The 21,412-nt window shown below is 36.4% G+C and overlaps 1 protein-coding gene across 1 annotated transcript in view; it reads left to right on the top strand.

The window, feature by feature from the left end:
• Positions 1–21,412, top strand: part of b3galt1b (beta-1,3-galactosyltransferase 1b) — a 111,846-nt gene that overhangs the window by 69,343 nt on the left and 21,091 nt on the right. The gene's annotated exons all lie outside the window — the stretch shown is intronic.

The raw sequence follows: 21,412 nt of genomic DNA, 5'->3' as shown, positions 1-21,412 counted from the left end.
TTATACTGTATATACAGCAAATAACTCTTACATTGCCGATTAGCTGAATTTGTAGTTAACCCCCTTAAATGAAGAAAACCTGGATCTGGGAATGTGTTGGGAGCATGTTTTACATGCTTTACTAGAACTCTGCAAAATGTCTATGCTGGATTTTGCATCATAAGTGACATATTTGGTAAGATTATGTGCCTACAAGGCAGCATATTCAGTATCTTGCACATACTGTATATTTAGTTGACTGTTAAAGAAAAAAAAACATTAATGCATGGGGAAGCTGAAGTCCCCATGCTGGAGAGTCTTATATTGATTTGCATAAAAGCATCTTAAAAATTTATCAAGTTGCACTTTGTCAGCAGTAAGTTACAGTACAGTATATAAATTTAAAGAGAAATAACTTAAAAGCTTTCTAAAGCAAAAAGTACAATAGAGTTGTTGGACAAGTGACTAGGATGTATATTTCAATACTTCCAAGCATTAGAGATCAGTACCATATTTTCAGAAAATGATGACAGGACTCATAGTGGATTGTCAGAAGCTGCTGTTCGAATATGAATTTTGCTGTATTGTATGAAGAGATTTCTTGTAAAAATTTGTCAAACGTTTTGCGTTTCAAAGGCTCGATTTGAACTTCACCCTTTATTACAATCCTCACAGCCTTTCTTTGCAGTTTTTGCTGCAGTTTCACCTGCCTCACAGATCCTTAATGTTTTTCAGTTTTATGGCACTTCCTCTTCATGTGAATAAAAGTGATAAATGTGCCAAGCACTGCTTTAGCAGCATTATTCCCTGAAATATCATCAAATCGACCCAAATGCAGTCTTAAAGAAATTATTTTGTGTAGCATGTGGAGTCAGTGCTCAAGTATGCGCAGAACAGGTCCGAGATGGAATGAAATACCAAGGAGAACTCAGTATGCTCTTATTGAAAATATATAGTTTTTCATAACTGCTCTTTATAACTCATGATGCAAAGGATTTTTGTGAACCAAGTTTCCCATTTTTAAGAAATAATCCCAATAATTGCCAATACTCTTACTTTGTAAACCTGACATTCACATTCGAATACGTGTTTTCATGATTGTGAGAATTTATTTTTATAGACAAGCAGTTTTGGTATTGCTTAATCAAATTATACCAAATGTAGAACAGCACTTTGGACTTTTAGAGACTTAAGAAGTTAATTATGTGAAAACATACAGACATTTCTAACCAGGGGAAAAGACTGAAGAGTCTTTGATTCAATGCAATTATTTTTCTGGGGTTTTTTTTTCCCCAAGCTAAAATTGATAACATCTTGATTCAGGCTGTACCTTTTGATTCCACTTCAAAGATAATTTATGTAGTCTCTTAATGCATGTCACCTTGCAGAGTTTCATGCAGTCTCTCTCTCTCCTCAGCAGAGGAGTATCTGAAATGATCACTAAAATATAACCCACTGGATATTTCTTGATTCCTGTTCCCACTGCTTTGCCATGTTCAAACTTTGTAGTTCTCTGTCCTATTATTGCATACATCACCAATGAAACATTAAGATCTGGACTTGTTCACTCTGCCCTTAAACTTGGAATTATAATTAATCTGTTTAAAAAGCAGAAACTTAGTAATACTTGAAAATACATAACTAACCATTTTTGCAAAGGTTCTAGAATAGACTGTTGCTATTTAGTTACAAGTTGATTTATCAGCACATAGGTACTGAAGTAACTCTTCTATTAAATTATGATAATTGTAAATAATGAACCACTGTTGTCTGCTTTCTCTTTTTATTCATTCTCTTCCTCCTGGACAAGTGCTTAGTGCTGGCTTTGATACTGTTGATCACACCATCTTGCTGAATAGATTAGACGGCGTTGTTAGTATTACTGGCCCTAATTTGTGTGGTTTAAATCTTGGTTTTGTGGTTCAAAGAAATAATTGAATCAATTAGGTCACATTTGATGTCTCATAATACTCTTTGTCCAGTTCCTCATATCGTCTATACAGTATGTTCAATTGGATTGATTCCTTGTAGGTGAGGTATCAGCTTTCATTTCTGTGCTAATGACACCGAAATGTACGTTTTCACAAATCCTGATCAAAACCTTGTCAGAGTTTAGGTTATGTTAAAAATGGATGCAACAAAACATCTTACGGAAAACTGTAAAGTCTGACAAGACCAAAGTTACGCTGTTCGACTCTCTAAATCATACCTTGGCTACAGGTGGTCCTGAAGTCAGTCCAAGTTCTCACGATTGGAATCGTTTGTCACCTTCATTCACATCTCTCCTAGTCAGATGCACACAAGCTCATGCAAGTGTAGCGGGCGCAACCCCACCACAATCTCCGACCTTCCTCTGCCTCGTGTTGTGATGTGATCAGACGAGTAACCCGGACCAGTAAAGCAGTAAAGCGCTATACGGGAAAATGAAACTCATATGAGACAGGTCCATCCAAAGGTTCTTCTTATTACAACAATCAACCTCAAGAACCATAATGAAACAAAATACATAAAGTAAAAACACCACACATAACAAAACTTACTTTAAAACGAACAACTTTATTACTCCCGTCTCATACCGCTTTCAATTCATAATCTTCATAACCAAAAAATATTAATTAATAACGGACATGCGTAACCAAATCAACACACAACATAGCCCAAGAGCACTTCCGGGCGGGACAGAAGAAAGATCCGCGGGAAACAAGCTCTTTTAACACCTGTCCCGCACGTACCACTAATTTGGCAGCGGGTTCAGTTTCCACTAAGGACATCATTTACTTACAGTAGGACATCTGCTCAGGACAAGAACTACAACTATTAAAATTAACATCCACCCCAAAGTCACTTATATACTGTAGTACATTAATAAGTAATTAGTAAACTTTTACCAATTATATTTTTTCTCACCCCCACTGGGAAACCTATAGTGGTACCTTTCCCACCGTGCCAGGGACGCTCTCCTTCACAACAAACCCCTTACAACTCTGTTCGTAATTCAGTGGAAGTCTAGATCTGTACATTATATAAGCCTTTTCATTTTCCAGGCTTGTTCGTTGTAATGCAGTGTTTACTGGTGTTTTCAAACATGTTCTTAACAAGTTTCAGCTCAGATCAACCCAGCTGCTCAGATCTTAATTAAAACTAAAATACATGAGCAAATATCAACTGATATTGCTTCCTTGCTCTAACTCCCTATTTATTTTATAATGGATTTTGAACAACAGTTGCTCACCTTTGAGGTCTTGAATGATTTGGCTCCTGATAACACCAGTGAACTGTTAACTTCCAATACTGTAATATGAGATGGAAGTACTGTATGTCTTCTTTGGACTCTTTCAGCTACTGAAGTTGATATTATAGAACTTCTGATAATAGGTTTCTCAAACCTCAAACCTTAAACTACTTTGTTTCCTATAATTAATTTTTCCTGCAATGAAAACAAGGGTTGGTCTTAATCTATGGAAAATGAGATTACCAACATAGATTCAAACACAATGTTTCCATGCATTGACAGTTCAGTTCTTAGTGTTTTAATTAAACTGTTCTTTTTATTCTTTGAGTCAGGCTTTGATATTATATTAATATCCTATAAAGGCTGCTCATTTTATGTATGAATTATGTTGGCTCTTTCAGTGGGTGGTTAGAAGAGCTGAACAACATATACTGTATAGCAAAATCCCTAGGCCTTGGTTTAATATCTTTTGTGAGAGACAAGCCTTCTGTCAGCTCTTTGTATTGTAACATTAGGTTGAGACATTGCAGAAATTGCGACTTTGCTAGTGTAACTCCCTGTGAAGTTTACAGTGCCTCGTGTTTACTGTCAAACGGGTCTCCTATGTTTTTCATGTAAGAATTAGCCAGACTCAACTCATATAACCTGTTTGCTGTTTCCATGCATCTGCTTTTGAAAGCAACTGGAGGAAAAGTGTACAGTAGCTTATTAAAAGCTTGTGCTTTCTAACTCAAGTACTACTGTATTAAAGAACTGCTTTTTTTGTTAAATAAAGTGGACTAATTAAGAGGCATATTCTGACATTTTATTAAAGTAAAACTAATTTAAAGGGATTTAATCATTAGAATTTTCCACTGATAGTTTTAATTTCTGACAAGCGTATTAGAGAAACCATATGTATCTATCGTGTTGGAAAACTCTGTTTCCTTTTCTGTAACATCCCTGTCAAATACAGTAATTGCTAGCTGAAGGTAGGGGTTTTGACACAAAAGGTAATTGAAACATGAATGAAAAAGATTCATGAGCCCCTTTCTCTTGACTGAATCAGGCTGAAAATGAGATATCAATGGGTGTCTTCTTGAAAGTAGCCTGGCTACATGAAGAGCTGAGTAATGGTGACAGAACCCCACATGGATGACAGGGTGAGTCATCTATGCAGTATAATTGTAATTGCTTTACTGCTTTAGCTGGATAAATAAAATATTAAATGACTGACTTGGAAAACAAATGCTTGATAAAGTAATACTGGCTTTACTCGGTTGAATCATGTTTTTTATGTTTGGTTCCAGATGGTACTGTTCAAACACTGAGTGTTAATATATATTTTTATGACCTCTTTCTTCCCTAATTCTAGAAAGGTACACAAATTAAAAATAGCATTTATTGCATTTTCAAAGCCTCTCAGTATATTTATCAGATTGCCTTGCCATTTATGCATTTATTTAATATTGCCTAACAGTTTTAATATGAGAACAAGTCTCATTATTTGAACTTTTTGCTGCTTCTTACAAAACTGTTTCCAAGATGATAACTGAAATATTGTTAAAAGTTGTCATGGGAATCTGTGACAAATTTGCGATAATTTTGATATCAGCTGTGTTACTGAAACCATTGGGGAGTTGATAAATGATCCAGATGTCAAGTCTTTATTGAATATGCAAGTGATATTAGCTGTCTGGCATTTTTATTCAACTTTGACTGGAATTTCAGTCTCCTTGCACATTAGCTTCTAGACTCGTATTATCCATTTCTTAATTGTTGCCCGACAGTATATTTTCCCTTACCTTTCATCCTTTAGATAAGGCCTCAGACATTCTGATTTGAAAAGGCTCTGTGTTTTCTTATTTCCCTACATACCCCTTTCTCAATTAGATTAATTCACTCAAGGGTGAATCACAATTCTACAATTACAGTATTTACATCAAAAGTAAAAAATGAAGCCTTTCATCATCCACTGCTTCAAGCTGTTTCAGACAGCTGTGGTTGTTATATCATACACAATTAACAGTGTTTGTATTGTGCCGGATTTTACCCATCTACATCTACTATAGCAGAATAATCCCTAAATGATCTAAAGAGGTCTGCAGCCTCAACAGGATCAGTATGTCTATCAATAGACATCTCAAGCTTATTGATTCATGGACATTAAGAACATAAGAAAGGTAACAAACTGGAGGAGTGTAACAGAGGATACAAGAGGAAAGTAGGGCCCTGTGCAATCTCTGAGGCGAGGTTACACACGGGAAAGAGGGACAAGGGAAAGAAAGCCAGGTGTACAGTACTTATCCGAAGGGCGAATCCAAAGTCGTAGTCAAAGAAGCAGTTCAGGTCGTAAAGCCAGACGGTCAGGAAGAGCGCAGCAAAGAAGCACAGAGAAGTTACGAGGGAGAGAGAACTCCACTCGTTGACTCAATGCTGAGCACAGGGAAGTGAGTAAGCAGTCCTTAAGTAGTGTGGAAGTGGGGAGTGCGGTGCAGGACAGGGAACGTGGTTGGATAATTAATCGGTGCATGGACGCTTGCGGGATTCAGTGCTCGTGGGTATGTGCTGGCATTTATGTGCTTGTGTCTGGTTGCGTGCGGTCGTGATTATCTTGGCCATTTGGTAGTTAGTAGCCAATTGATTCAAGCATCTCGTCCAGCTCTTTCTTGAAAGAAGCCAGGATATTGTCTTCAATAAAATAGGTAAAATTAATGGGTATCTCAGTCCATGCTACCAAAGCCCTTTGGGAGGATGATAATAATAAGAATAATAAATTAATCACATAGCCCTTTTCTGGACACTCCACTCAAAGCACAGTAATGAGCCAATTTAGAGATGGAGATTATTAGGAGGCCATGATTGGTAAAGACCAGGGGGAAAGTTGGCCAGGACATTGAGGTTAATACCCCTACTCTTTTCGAGAAACACCCTGAGATGTTTAATGATAACAGAGTGTCAGGACCTCAGTTTTATCTCATCTGGAGGACAGCACTTTTTTACAATACAGCGTCCCCATCCCTAGATTGGGCCTTAGCACCCACACAGATCGCAGGGTAAGCGCCACCTTCCTAGCTTCATCTTAGCTTTCCCAGGAGGTCTCCCATCCAAGAACTGGCCACACGCACACCTGCTGAGCATCAGTGGGTTTCCCAATGTGAGTTGCAGGGTGATACAGCTGCTGACAATTAAGGAAAGGGTAAAAAAGATTTTCATGTTCTTAACTTTAAATCTACTGCCACATAGTTTCCACTTGTATCCACTGTAAACACTGTTCTTTGTCAATGTTTTTCATGACTTTAAATACTTAGATCAGTATCTCTTGTTGTCAATCTCTGTCCCAAGACTAGAATGGTTCAGATTCTTCAGTGTGTCATTGTAGGACATTCCCTTAAACCCCAGAATGAGATTTATTTACATTTTCAAGGGTGTGCAGGAGAGTATTACATCAGTGCACAATAAATACAAGCCGGGATTTTGTTGCACACAAATCTATAATGCCCCTTTATAGCAAAACTTGCTTACTGAGTGAAAAGGGTTGGTGATTTATTTGTGAACACATGCTGTTTTTTTGTTGCTGTTTGTTCATACAATCAATTTCAAAACATTACCATCCTAAGAAGGCCAAATATAGAACTTAAACAAAAAAGCAGCATATCTTCCTAGCTTGTTAACTTTGGTGACATGATTGTTGACTTGATAAAAGACACCAAGATGATATTTTGACAGTGTACTTTTTCCCATTTCAGGGATTAGTTTTATAGTTTGAATGTAGTATATATTTAATTCTGTTTGGATCAAGGTACTGTATGTGTATGCTCATCGGGAGGAATGCTGTTCCATACAGATGAGCTTTTCTGTCAGTATGGTTGAGAAATGTTTTAGAGCTATTTTTGCAGGAGATTGAGAAAGCCAGAATATGCAGAATTTAAAATTAATTTGTGTTTCAGGTGAAGCAGGTTTGGCTTTGAACATGAATCGTGTGGTATTTTACATGCATGTGTGGCAAAAAATATTTTTTCTATGATTACCTGTTTATATTAACCATTTAGCATCTGACTACATCAATAACAATCACGCTCAGTAGCCTGAATGCCTTCCATTGTGGCACAAACCGGTAATTTGTGGAATGGGTATTAAAACTGCCACCTTCACTAGAGGATTTTCAATACTATTTTAATATTATTACAATTCTGCTGTATTTCCGAATTCAGAAAACACATGTTGTATTTTATGTGGCATTTAAAGGCTCCCGTAGCTCTCAGTATCTTCATCATCACTTTTTGTTTCTCATGGTAATAATGCTTATTGCCTTACAATTAAGTCACTGTTGACACTGCCTTACTGTTTTGACTAAAACTGAAGAGACTGCAATTCACTGCAATGCCTACAGTTATCACAGAAGATGCAGTTATCACATAATTCTGTTTTCAGTAAATTATAACCTTTGAAGAAGGTGAAGGCAAAGAAAGTAAAGTTAGAAACAGAAAAACCGTTCCAATCGTGGCATATGTGTTAAAAGTCGGAAAGATGGAACTAAACCAAGAGTGACCAGTGTTCCTGAATGAATACTACTTTGCATAACGCACTACCATGCTTTTCATTCCCCTGCGGGATCCTAGAGTGACAGCTGATTTCCTTTAAGCATGAGAGAATTTCCATTGCTTCAAATCAGCCTTCTGTAAATGCAGAATGTCTTGGAATCCTTAGGTCAGGCTTCAAGCACTAGCTAATTTTAACATGAGAAAAACAATCATATTTAACTGGCAACCTTGAGGGCTTTCGCCAGAGTGTGCCATTAAAAAAAAAAATTTGGGGGGGGAGGAATAGTGTGCATAATTTAACTTTGAGTCTAAGGATATCACACACTCCAAACTATCTGATGGAAAATCTGCAAAATGTTCATTAATGCTGATTCTATAGCTGTGGGGATTGATATGGGAGATGCCAGAGAAAGAGAAAAGTTAAGTACACTGCACGCATCGTTGTTTACATTGACTGAGGCCATGAATTTAAAGCATATACTGTATGATCTTGTGAGCCCTTAACAGCACGCTGAGCTGTAGCATTTCGGTAATTAAACTTAATTAACTTCCCTCCTCCAGCCCACCCCCAACATTCACACATACATTGTTAGTGCATTGATGCACTGAGTTCGGTGCATAACATAATTATAATTTGTATATTGAAAGTATGTGGGGTTATATGACCATTTCAGATAAATAATTCAACCTAGTAAGAGTGCTGCTATTGGCCTTCAGCAAACCTTAAAGCTCCAGTATAAATGCAGTCAAACTGACATGTTTGGAAGATGACCGTGGATGCATCAATTTTAATCTTCATGTTTGCCTTAGAGTATGTTACATTTTTTTCATAAAGTGTTTTTTTTATACATACAGTAGTACTTAATTATTTGAAAGGTAAACAAGTTCTATGAAGTTAACTGTGCAGCTTAACTGGAATGTCAGTATGGCCAGATAATGGTCTTATAAAGTATGTAAATCACACACACACCTTTAATAAAGTAGAGAAGTAAAATACCTTAGGCTTATAACTTTCTTATGTTGAGAGTGTTTATTATACGGTGGATTTATAAAGACCCCTGTCATTTGTGCTCATTTTAAAATCTCTGCCTTCTTCAATAAACCTAAGCAAAAATTTTAGGGAGGAGACTGAATTCAGTCCCTTAAATAAAATTTAAAAACAAAACACTTTCCCATGTGACACATTTGAGATCATTTTTCAGCAGCTCAATTTGTGCCAGTTTTGAAAACCAACCAACATAATTCATAGAAATGTAAAAAACACAACAAAACATTGCTACAAATGATTTTAATTACCTGAAAAACATTAAGTTCTTTTTTTAAATTCATCTCTCTTTCCCATGCCTTGTCTTGCTTTTGTATCTGGTCCACTGTGTCTCTGATAGAGAGATTGATAGTTAAGGGGACTTGGCACTGATGCTACATTAATGGTAGGAGTATTTCAAGCGAAAGTCCAGAGAATGCAGGACGTAATCCTTCTGTGCCATGATTGATTTTCATTAACTGCTGAGGCCTATATTCAGTAGGGTTGCAGTGGGCCAGAGCCTAAATCGGCAGACAGAGGACAAAAGGCAGGTTAGACCCTGGAGCACACACTAGTCCATCACAGGGCATATGCAGACACACACAGTGTTAAACGAAGACTATTTAGAAATAGCACTTAACCTAGCCAGCAAGGTTTTTGAACTGTGGGAGGAAACAGGAGCAACAGGCATAACACTTACACAGCCACAGGGCAAAACATGCAGTCTCCACACAGAAGGCACCCCCAGCCTGAGTTGAATCCAGAGCCCAAGAGCTGTGAGTTTACAATGCTAACTGCCTCACCTCCAAGTCACCCTTCTTTTGTACAGTGAACATAAAATATATTAATGTTTATTCGTGTAAAAACATAATCACCTGATCTCTTGAGACAGAGAGGCTTTTGCTGAAACGTTGTTGATTGAATGCCGTTTTTTTAAACTAAGTAAAATTTGTCAGCGGTTTAAAAGTGTTGCTGCACTGAGGTATTCTGATAAAAAGCAAATAAATGGCAATCAGGGCATATTTCAACTGTACATCTTCAATGTGTACAGAGTTAATTTCTGGTACATTCGTTAAATAATGATAATGATAGAAGAACTAATCTAGAAATCTATTTGGGAACCTGAGTACATTTCGCTCCATCCCACTGCCACCACACTCCCACACGCACTGCCACAGAGCTACATATCCTTCCCACACACGCACCTCCATACGTTGACCTCTTTTGAATTATTGTCTTGCAGGGTTATGGTTAAAAATGCAAGAGGTACATTAACAGCAGTCAGCTCTTTACAGTATCAAAAGTGCAATTTGAAATTCTTTTGCTGTACTTTTTTGCCTCAGTGTGATAGATCATTTTTAGACCACAGCATGTGGCCTTTTGTCAAATTTAAAAACACAGCAAAAAGCAGAAAAGTCTTCAGGTTGAAGGACAGGTCTTTTGGGAAATTGTCTCACACAATTGTCTCAGAAAATATTTTTTAATCAGCCGTTTTTGCTGTAAAGACATTGATATCAAAAGCCTCAGAGCTCTTTCGTTCTTTGCTTAGAGCAAAGCGATGTAACCACTGTAAAAAGTGAGGTATACATTTGCGACAGCTGGATATTTTTGAATGCACCAATGCACATGACATGTTATCATTTAGTTACTGAAAAAATTCACCTACCTGTAGAACATGAACATTACAGTATTTTGCTAATGCAAATGAAAATATTTTTAGAACCTACTGTGACATACAGTTATACACTGTCCAAACATTGAGAGACAATAAAAAGCAGCAAAGTGTTAAAAGGATGTATGAATAAGTTTGACTTCTAAATCAGAGTAACCACAAATTTTAATGCAACAAAGAAGAACATTGTTTCAACATGTCAAATGAAGCTGAATTTCATGCAGATAAGGTGGTTTAAATTAGACACGAGTCTGTTAGATGCCAGCTGTAGTCAAAAAGCCTGCTACCAAATGTCAATTTTTACACAAAGAACAGCTACTGTACATTTTGTTAGACAAGCAGTCCTACTGGGCTTATTGGTTTCTGAACTGTTTCATTTCTGCTTGAGATTTTGCAAAGCAACATAGTAAATATTAATAGAAAAACATTTTTCTATATTGTGTCACAGAGTAAAAAAAACAGTTTTTAAATCAAGATTAAATAAAGATGTCAAATTTTAGAACCCCTATTTTGTTACTTGAAATGGAGTATACTGTAGTACTAGTAGTAATAATTTTTAACCTTCATTATGATAATAATTTTAAAAGTTAAGTGTCAAAGCCACAGTCTATCATCTATGTCATACTTAGGTTTATTCATGTTAACAGTTCTCTAAATGCTCTCTTTGATGATGATGATGATAAAACAAACAGAGTAAACAACTGCATAATGCATGTTGCAATTGTTCGTAGACTTTGCCTGACAGTTTGTTGAGACAGAAAAGTTTCTTGTGGCAAAAAATGTGCAAAATTGGGTTTAATATATCAGTGAAATCATTGTATAAAAATATGGCAGTTCAAGCATTAAGAAACCTTTTCAACAATAGGAAAATCTTTTGTTCTATATCCCTTGTCAGCAGAACCTGTTCTCACGTCAGCAGAAGGATTCATTCATATGCCAGTAGTTGCAGCTTTCATTCTATTACTGATTGTCGCAAATTAATTTCTCCTTCTCCCCCTCTCTTTTTTTGCAAATAACTACAATTACCATTATTGTGTTTCATTTCCCATGGTAAGATTTATCTCATACCAGTGTATTTTCTTACATGGTGTTTTAGTGATTTGCTTTTGTAAATGTTTAGCACTGAAAAAGGAGGATTGGATTGAATTGTTTTAGTACAGAACAGGGAACAACATACTGTATACAGCATGTGTCTCAGTGAAAGGGTTTGTGGATGCAACAGGTCACTGGGGCTATTTCAGGTTTTAAAACAATCGTTACCCAAACAACTTAGCAGCCTCTGAAATACTGCCAAAGGAGACCTAGCATGGAAACCGTTGCTATACTGTACATTCAGAAGGTCAGTGCTGTTGAGCTACAATTCATTCATGGAATGGAGTGACAATGTACTGTATAGGTTCTAGAATTGAGTACAAAACACATAAAGCCAGTTAAACTGAAGTGAGGTCCAATACAAAAGCTTTGAGTTTTTTATGTAGAATGTGTCCATTTTCTAAGTCATTTGCAGTCATTTCAAGGTATGAATATGAAATATATCTTTCTTTTTTTCCATAGAGAATCAGTTTTTCTAAATGAACTAAATTAATTTGTGCCAAAAAAGAATGCATGTTTATTTTTAAAGCAATCTATGGAAATGGCATTGATATCATACAACAAGAAAATACTAAGTTCTGATACATTTAATTAAAACGTATTTTTTCTTTATTATTATTTCAATATTCAAAATAAATAAGACTTACCCATGTGATTTTAGATGCATGTAGTTAAATTAGATAAATTAGATTTGTGTAGTTAAAAGCTAGCAAGGTTGTTGGAGTATACATGTAGATCATTTGTACGTATGTGTATTTTCAATTTTATTGAATTACTTCATTTGATTTTCATTCAGTTTTCTACAGCACAGTGTTGTATTTAATTCACAATAAACTCATTTAACTTTCCCAAGAAATGTTCTTTATATATTATTGCCAAGATGCATTTACATTAAAGTTATGCTAACTTTGGTTGTCAGCATGATATATTTATACAGCTTTACCAACATAGCTGTGTTGCTTGTTCTGGAGTCTACACTTAAAATATGTAAAGCATGCCTCCTGTTCTCAGTCTTAAATGGTCTCACACACTATAGTTTTTACTTGAGTTCTCTGGTTTCAATGTTGATTCTCAAGAAGTGCAGTTTGTTGACTTTGTTAGTACCTGTCTGTGTAGTACATTCCTTTAAGCCACAGAATGTAGGTGAGATTTCCCAGCAGAAATGCCCTTTTAACATCCTGGTGACCAAAAACATACACAGCATTGTAAATGAGGTCAATTTTTAGATGTACAGTACTTCCTTTGATGTACTGTATATTCTACATCAACTATAACTACAGTATACAGTTTCCTAACATTGTGTTTGTATTTTGTTTTGCTTCTCCAGTTTGGCTCAAAAGTTAAAATGATTTATTCAGGGACAGCAAGACCCAAGAATAAGATGCTTTTTAATGTTTGGATCTCTTTGGTGGGATAGATTTGGCTTCACCTGCTTAGTTAACGGGTAGCCTCCTGCCAATAGGATGAGGAGGCTCAGAGCCCCTTGGTTCACTCCACATTCAGACAAGAGCAAACCAAGGGGCAGCTGCAAGTTGGGGAGAGGGTGGAGGAGGGATGCTTGAGATGAATAAGAGGCAAGGTGTTCGTGTGTAAGATATATGGCTAATTTCCATAATGACTGTGATTAACAAAAGATGAGTGAGATTGACTTGCTGCTGTTAACCCTCCCCTTACTTCAGATAATAACTTACATACATCAACATAAACACCAAAGTCATTTTATAGATATCTCCCTCGAGCTGTTTTTCATGTTGTATCTAGAGTTTATGTTTTTCTTACCCGCTTTGTATTATTGTGCAGTTTTCTGTATTTACATGGCATCTGCTAGGCGCGTGCCCAACCTGCCCCAACTTTTTGGGATTTTTTGGTGCTTCTACAGATTATCCTAATGGAAGCCCAGTCAAAAAAAAAGACCAATTGAGTACATAATGCTTCTGAATCACAGAATAGAAAACTGGGGGAAACCGACCTCAACAGATATACTGTATGCCAAATCAAGTCATTGTAATAATACATAATATGTATAATAATGTAATCATTTGTATTTCATTCCATTTTGGGTCTCTCAGATCCATGTAGTTAGCAAACGGTAGACATGCCACAGTTCCATTCTAGACAAGTAGCCTACTTGAGTTGTTTTACTAGAAATTAACAGATGTTTCCCACAATTGTATAATACTGTGTGGGTCGCCTGCCTAAAAATCGGTGCTGCCCAGCCAAACAGAAATGTGAAAGTGAATGTACAGTACAAAAGACTGTCCAGCGATTGCACGTAATCGACATAAAACGCATTGTTTTCCCTGCGTTTTCTCTTGTATTTCATTGAATGTAGATATTGTGAACTCAAACTGTAGCCCTTTGGATTGTAGTCACTCTCCCTGTGACAGTGGCAGGAACAGAGAGGACATTTACGAAGCTAGAGTTGACTAAAACATGCCTGAGGCCGAAAATATAGGCAAATTGATTTCAAGTTTTTTTATATAAAACTTTCCCATCTGCTCAGTCTTGCTGGTCCCACCTCCCTTGTTATTGAGTGCACTTGTTTTTCATTTCTTCTTTAATTTCATACCTTTTTCTAGGATTAATTTCTACAAAGGGGCCACTTTCCAAGATCTTGCCTAAGGTCCCCAAAAAGCTGGGGCCGGCCCTGGTAGTGGTACTAATACAGATCCCTGTTGGACTCCACTAATGACATTAGTTGTAGCCTCATCTGACCAGAGAAGCATACTGTGAAAACTGAAGTCTTAAGTGCCTTCACACATCAAATTTCTTTTTTTTTCTTTCAACATAACAATCATGTTGCGCAGTCATGGGTTTAATATGATATTTTCATGATATAATATATATATTCTAATAAATTGTAATCACTTTTAAGCAGATTTTATCGCTATTTAATTCCTGTGGGTAAACATTGTTTATATTATTTTCTAATTAGAAATAAAATACCTTGTGCTTTTGAATTAATTTGCTTAATTTATTTTTTTTTAAATGCCATTACATGATTAATTTTTTCTTTTGCATTCTGATATCTATAACTTTTAATTTCTCATTTAATTGTATTATTTTTTTCTTATTGATTGGCATAATCAAAAACCAGTTTGTAATTGCTGGGAAATAGAATTGAATTACTTTCATAAAGAAGAAAGAAAGAAATCTGCAATGAAGCAACCAGTCTAGATGTTAGTTTAAAGCTCATGTCTGTTTGAGAATTTACCTGAAGATGAAGTAGGTTGTACATAAAAGTAATAAAGTAATCTACAGTACACTAGCTTGCAAAAGTATTCAGACCCTTCCCATGATGACCCCATTTGAAACAATCACTTAAAAATTAAAAAAGTAAAAATGTAATATTTTATTCAAAGCCTGAATTCTCATACTGAAGACTTCTAAGGGAAGGTAGGTCACAGGAAATATAATGCAAAATCTAAAGTGAAAAAAAAAGATAATTGTTGATTACTTAAGTTTCCAGACCCTTGACCTCAGTATTTGGTGTTAGCTCCTCTGGCAGTAATTACAACTAGAAGTCTTTTTTAGTCAATTTCAATGGCCTTTGCACAGTTAACAAGCTTCCCCATCCATGATGATGAGGAGCAGAACTATAGCATCATGCTGCCACCACCATGCCTGACAGTAGGATTGATGTATTCTGAGTGATGCACTACAATATGTTGGATTTGTGTAGGACATAATGCTTTGCACCTAGAACACAACTTTCCCATTGTGTCTTCTCTAACCACAAAATCTTTTGCCACATGCCTGCACTATCACATACAGTACTGTAGGTAGTGGAGTGACTGTGATATCGTTGGCCCATGGACATTTTCTTGCATCTCAGCCACCAAACTCTGTAACTTTAAAGTTTCCTACTTACCTGGTTGTTTAGTTTTGAGGGACAGCCAGATTTAGACAGTGCCTGGGTGCCTTTCATTCTTAATCATCAAGTTTACAATGCTCAAAGAGATAGTAAGGGTCTTTCAAATGTCTTTATACCTTTGATCTGTCTTTATACGACTTTATCCCTGAGATGTTTTGAAACCTCCATGGTCTTCATGGTTGAATCTTTGCATTTTTAAAAGGTTTAGCCCCAGGACTGGGTTAGGCAACAAAATATCTTGATTGAAAATATATACTGTGACAAAGCATCACTTTTAACACAATAGTCTAGGTATAGGTTTCTGCTCCCTTGAAATTTTGAATTCTGAACATTGCATATTGAATGAGTTGAAGTGAAGCTTATTGATAAGGTCGACTTTTTCTGACATGCTAGTGTTTATTTTATATTTGTCATGGGCCATAATCTTCGTAAAAACATTGCACAGTTGTGAAGATAATAAATGCATATTTGTTGATGCTGAACAAGTAGGATTGGGTTCTATACAGTAAATTCATACAGACAATGAAGAGTATCAGCAAATGAGCAAATGTAAATGTTTTAATTAGCATTAAAGATTAGAGATTGAACTCTTCAACCATATCTCTGCCATTTTACAACATTCAATCATTTTAGTTTTAAATATATAAATAAGTGAAAAATGTATATTTTGGAATTAATAACAAGTGTTTGTAAAATGTGTTCAGACTCTACAGTCTCTACAGTGTTATAATGCCTTATTTTTGCAGTATATATATCCATTTTAGTTCATTGTGAACTGCTTTTAATTGCATTGCAAAGTCTTGTTGTTCAGAAATAGACATTTCTTTCATGATTACCACTAAAAGCAGTTTTAGGTCCTTATATTGTGTTCAGTAAAGGCCATAAAGTGCTACTATGGTATATAATGTTCAGCATTTCATATGCATGAAAATAAAGTCAATGAAATGGGGCTTTGTTTTTTTGCTTCCTGTGCTTTGTTACCTACAGTACAGACAGAGTCTCTTGACAGGGATCAGGTCGGTTTTTCATCTCTCCAAGACAGGGCAGAATTAGAAAACACAATCAAAAGGGTCAAAAGAGATACAAATCAAGTACAGCACCATCTGTTTCTTAATGATTACCCGCTAAAGCACAGTACATGTGCTGTGCCTGTTATCCTCATTTTGACCTTCTCCTAATGTATGCATAAAAAAAACACTGTGTTGAATGTGTCTTAAACACAGGTTAAAAAAACCTGGCTCATTTTACGTTATCTGCCTTTTTTTTCCCCAAGGATTACATTCAGCAGATGTGTTAGGGTCACATGTCATTCTCATACATTTTCATATGAGACAGAGTCTTTTATACTGGTGTGATGATGTTTTTTTTTCACAATCCCGAGTTTTGGAGTCACATATTGAAAACTGGGTGGCACGGTGGTGCAGCAGTAAGCATTGCTGCCTCAATGCGCTAAAATCCTGGGTTCATTTCCAGACCTGGGGCGCTATCTGCATGGAATCTCTATGTTCTTCCTGTGTTCGCGTGGGTTTCCTCCAGATACTCCGGTTTCCTCCCACAGTCCAAAGACATGCTGTTAAGTAAGTTGGCTTCTATGAATTTGGCCCTGGTGTAAGTGTGTGTGAGTTTGTGTCTGTGTGTGCCCTGTGATGGACTGGCATCCCATCCAGGTTGTATCCTGCTTTGCACCCCTTGCTTGCCAGGATAGGCTCTGGCTCCCCTGCGACCCTGTACTGCATAAAGCGGTTCAGAAAATGGATAGATGTTGGAAACAAAGAAACTGAAATATGCAGGTGTGAAAGTAAAATATTCAGATAGTTCAATTTGTAAAGGAACATACTACTCCAGTTGAAGGTTATGCTTTATGTGTGTATGTTTCTGTGTTTTGCTGAGCACCTACACACTTGCTATGAAATCAGGGAGGAACACAACTCTTCTACAAATGTCTACATGTGTTACAGAGCTTGTAGCATGCTTAAAGCTGAAAGGGTTCGTGGAGCCTCTGAGTACAGCGGTCGTTGGAAAGATGTAAAGACACATGTTTCCACTCCAAATTACAGTAGGTGAGTTGCATAATAAAAATGAATTGGATGCTCTAAAAAGTAAAATACTTAGATGTAGATTCTTCCTGTGAAAACTGTGAGGATGTCAGCAAATGTGAAATTTCTTCTGTAGTAATTGGAAGTTTTAAAGTGCTGGTATGGTTTAAATTCTCTCTCTGTGAACAGTTGTAAAAAGGTCAATTTCATGCAAACTTAGTTTTAACTTATAGTCTATACTCCAACCATATTTTATATTTTGCTGAAAAGTGAACAATGCATATTTATGTTGCTGTAATGAATTATTCCTGGGAATAGACTTTACATACTGCTTTCCAATCATGAGCCTGTCTCCCTGAAGTGATCAATTTGACAAAGAAAGATCCTCATTCTGGCAATTCAACCACCTCAGCAGGAAGGTAATATTTACTAGATTAAATCCTAACCTTGCGTACACTACAATGCGGTAAGCTGATATTTGCTAGGCATTTCGATTGTTGATATTTGTTAAAAGACAAGTGGTTGTGTATTTGTACAATCCATTATTCAGCAAAACAGGAAGGAAGCAGGATTCCACTTGATTTATATTTCATTAAACAGGATTTTCCAAATTGTCCTGCGACAAATAGAAACTTTTTCTACATTGATATTGATTTAAACGAGGTCTGATTCTTTTGAGAATGATCCCAAAATACACTTCACAAACTCAAGTGCTTTAAAAGTGTACATTAAAGATATCATGACAATTTCAGTCAGGGCCTACAGTGTACATGTGGGGCTTAGACATTTTATCTTGACTTATTGATTAGAAGGAAGGAGTTTTTGCCCTGCTCCTCAATTCCCTGAAGCAGACAGAGACATAATAGTGTAATTAGCACAGAACCTTTCTGAGGTGAATACTGCTTTCTTTTTCTGTTCTCTGAAAGCACTTTTTACTTACTTTTTATATGAATAACTTATCAGTTTTTTTCATACACTCTCAATTTAGAATTGGAGATTGTTAGCCAACTCAATTGACTGCCACTACCCTTGTGCCTTAGGCAGAATGCTATTTATCTAAAACGTGCATCTGTTGGAGTTCATTGGGTACCCAGGAAGACTCTTGGACTGCATTTGCTTGACAGCCTAAGATACTCAGGTCGATGACAACAAATTTAAATTGCATTCAGATGCTGCTTGAAAAATCCCAGTCACATACAGCAAACTGTGTAGCCCCTGCATTGGTTGGCAAAGTCTAGAATTTCAGGCTTTGCTTCTACAGGCCAGCTTCACTGACCAAAAGTTTTCTTATCTGATTCATAGAAATAATTTGATTGTCCATTGCATTTTTGGGGGGATCAATCCTTCATTTCAGGTTCATACTATTGTACCAACCAATGCTGTGTCATGCACTGCTCTTCTTTCCTCTAAGAATGAACACTGTGGGTTTCAGCATCTGAGCCACAGACCTCACTGGACTTTGTAACATTGCAATGTGACTGCTTTTCAGTCATCATTTATTCTCCACATTCACTCTTCTCCTTTGAAATCAACTATTGACAAAGAGATATAAATATTTTTTTATTGAAAGTTATATTTTGAAAGTAATGGAAAGAAGCACTCAAAAGCAGTGTAAATAGTATGGGTCTGATTGATGAGTGGCTTTTTATATGAATGTTTTCATGCCAATAGGGAAGTGATCACTACAGTGTATGTATATTTTCATGTTATCGCCAATATAACATGCCTATAGAAATTTCCCAATTTCTGAAATGGTAAAGTTATTCTCATATTATCTTGGGTGAGATCAGAGATTTAATATGGCTACCCAGAGAGCCACAATTTGTCAGCATAATTTTTAAAGAATAAGCACCATAACAAGAATTTCACTAAAATAAATCCATTAATTCAATTCTTAAATTTAAAGTGAAGAATTTCATTTTAATTGTATCTGGTTTTTTTTGCTACCAGACCTTTTCTACTGATTTGAATTTTCCTAAGGCAATAAAAGGAGAGGCATGAAAGGGTTTCTGACTACCAAACAATCAAAAGTCTTTCTTTCATTTGTTGCCATTTTTATCTTCTTATAGAAGATCACTTTATTAGCCCTATACAATTTCTTGCATTAGGAATTCTTTTTTTTCGCATACTCCAGCTTGCTCTCCATGAGACACAGACACACAGACAGGGAGAGAAGCTTGGGGTCAGAGCGCAGGGTCAGCCGTTGTACAGGGCCCCTGGAGCAATCGGGGTTAAGGGCCTTGCTCAGGGGCCCAACGGAGTAGGATTCCTCTGCTGGCCACAAGAATTTAACCGGCAACCTTCCAGCCACAGGCGCAGATCCTTTAGCCACAGAGCCATAGCTCCGCCCATCTGCTCCATTCTGTCAGCAGTCAAAAAGTATGCCATACAATATCATTACAAAAAGAGTAAAAAAACACATTCAAATTGTGAAAATTCAGTTCTGCCTCTGGGGTTGAAAGAGCTGAAGCAAATGTCATTTAATCTCATTTCATCAGATAAGACAATGCTGTGAAGTTTGAGTAAAATAAATGAGACTGTACTACATTTGTGAATAAAAAGAATTCTTAACTGAAGAAAGGGAGGGATGACACCAATAGAGTCAGTTTAACCCAGGCTGTTGTAAATCATAATTTATCTTGAGGTACTGTCTCAAAAATTATGTACAGTATATATCTTCAGAGTAAGCCCCTGTTTCAGTGTTTCTCGTATGCATCCCTCCTCCAACCTATCTCCTCCCATTCATCTGCCCCTCGGTCACTCCTCACTCTGCACAAGGTCCCCGAGTCCTCGTCCTCTGGCCAGGGCCAGCCTCAGCCAAAGCGGTTAAGACAAGTTTCACTTAACCTGGTCAATAAGCACCCTCACACCTAAACATTCAATGAACTCCTCAGACACATCTAATTCCTGGGTGTTGTTATTATTCATGAATCATAATATAAGAACAGTTTTAATTCTACTGTGTTTGTTTCATAGTCATTAAACAAGTCCAAAGTAGAATGCCTTTAGGAAGATATATTGCTAAATTAGGACAGCTCTATCAAGAATATCTTACTTAATTTTTTAAAAGTTTTTTTGTATTAAATTCAAAGAGGCTTTTAAAGTAATATAGTATTTTCTTCATGCTTACATTGTTATGACATGGTAATATGTTTAATATTAATTTCCCATTTCTAATTTAAAAACGTCTGTGTTAATTCATTGATGCAAATACTGTACATGAAAACACTGTATTCTCTGTAGAACTCAAGGCATTTATATGCACATATTTGTCATAAGGAATGTGTTGCAATTTTAGTTGATGGTATGACTGCACAGTACTTCATATTAGACTGAAGAGGTTAGGAGTGGGGACAAGCTGCAAAGGAACAATAATTCCATACTGGAAACTAAAATAAAAGATGAAAAAATCACAATGTTGCTGCTGTGGACTCTTCCACACACCTGTAGGAGACTCAACAATCAAAATGTTATATTATTTCTTCTTTCATTTTACTTTTTAGAATGGAAGTAACATCCTCTTGTTCCTTTGATATCAGACATTCAACTGAAAAGCAAAATTATCATCTAACTAAAGAAAGTGTATACACTAAAAAAATAATGAAGAGAAGGATGTTGATTTTTTCAGTCTGTTAATGTGATGTTTTGATCATCATACAGTATCTGTCTGATGAATTCTGGCAGGAACCTCTCTGAAGCAAACACCCAAAAGCACAGCGTGGCTGCTAAGTACGATGTCATCACCCTGCTGCTATGGTTACCCACAGAATCATAAATCAAACAAGACCGTATAAAAATGTCTTCTTGCCTTTAGGTACCGTTGAGGCAAAACACAGATTTTGAGGTTAAAACAGAAGTTCTCCCATATAGCGGTACATAAATCCAAATTTGCCTGTGGTAGCAAAAGTAATGCACTGGGTTTATAAAACCTGATATGCTGCTCTTCACTTCAGGTGACAGATGAAAAGGCAGAAAAATGA

This window comes from Atractosteus spatula, chromosome 13 (assembly GCF_055471065.1).
Source record: "Atractosteus spatula isolate fAtrSpa1 chromosome 13, fAtrSpa1.hap1, whole genome shotgun sequence".
Taxonomy (NCBI): domain Eukaryota; kingdom Metazoa; phylum Chordata; class Actinopteri; order Semionotiformes; family Lepisosteidae; genus Atractosteus; species Atractosteus spatula.
Note: the sequence above shows the minus strand (reverse complement) of the source record. Positions and strands in the feature narration are given on the sequence as shown.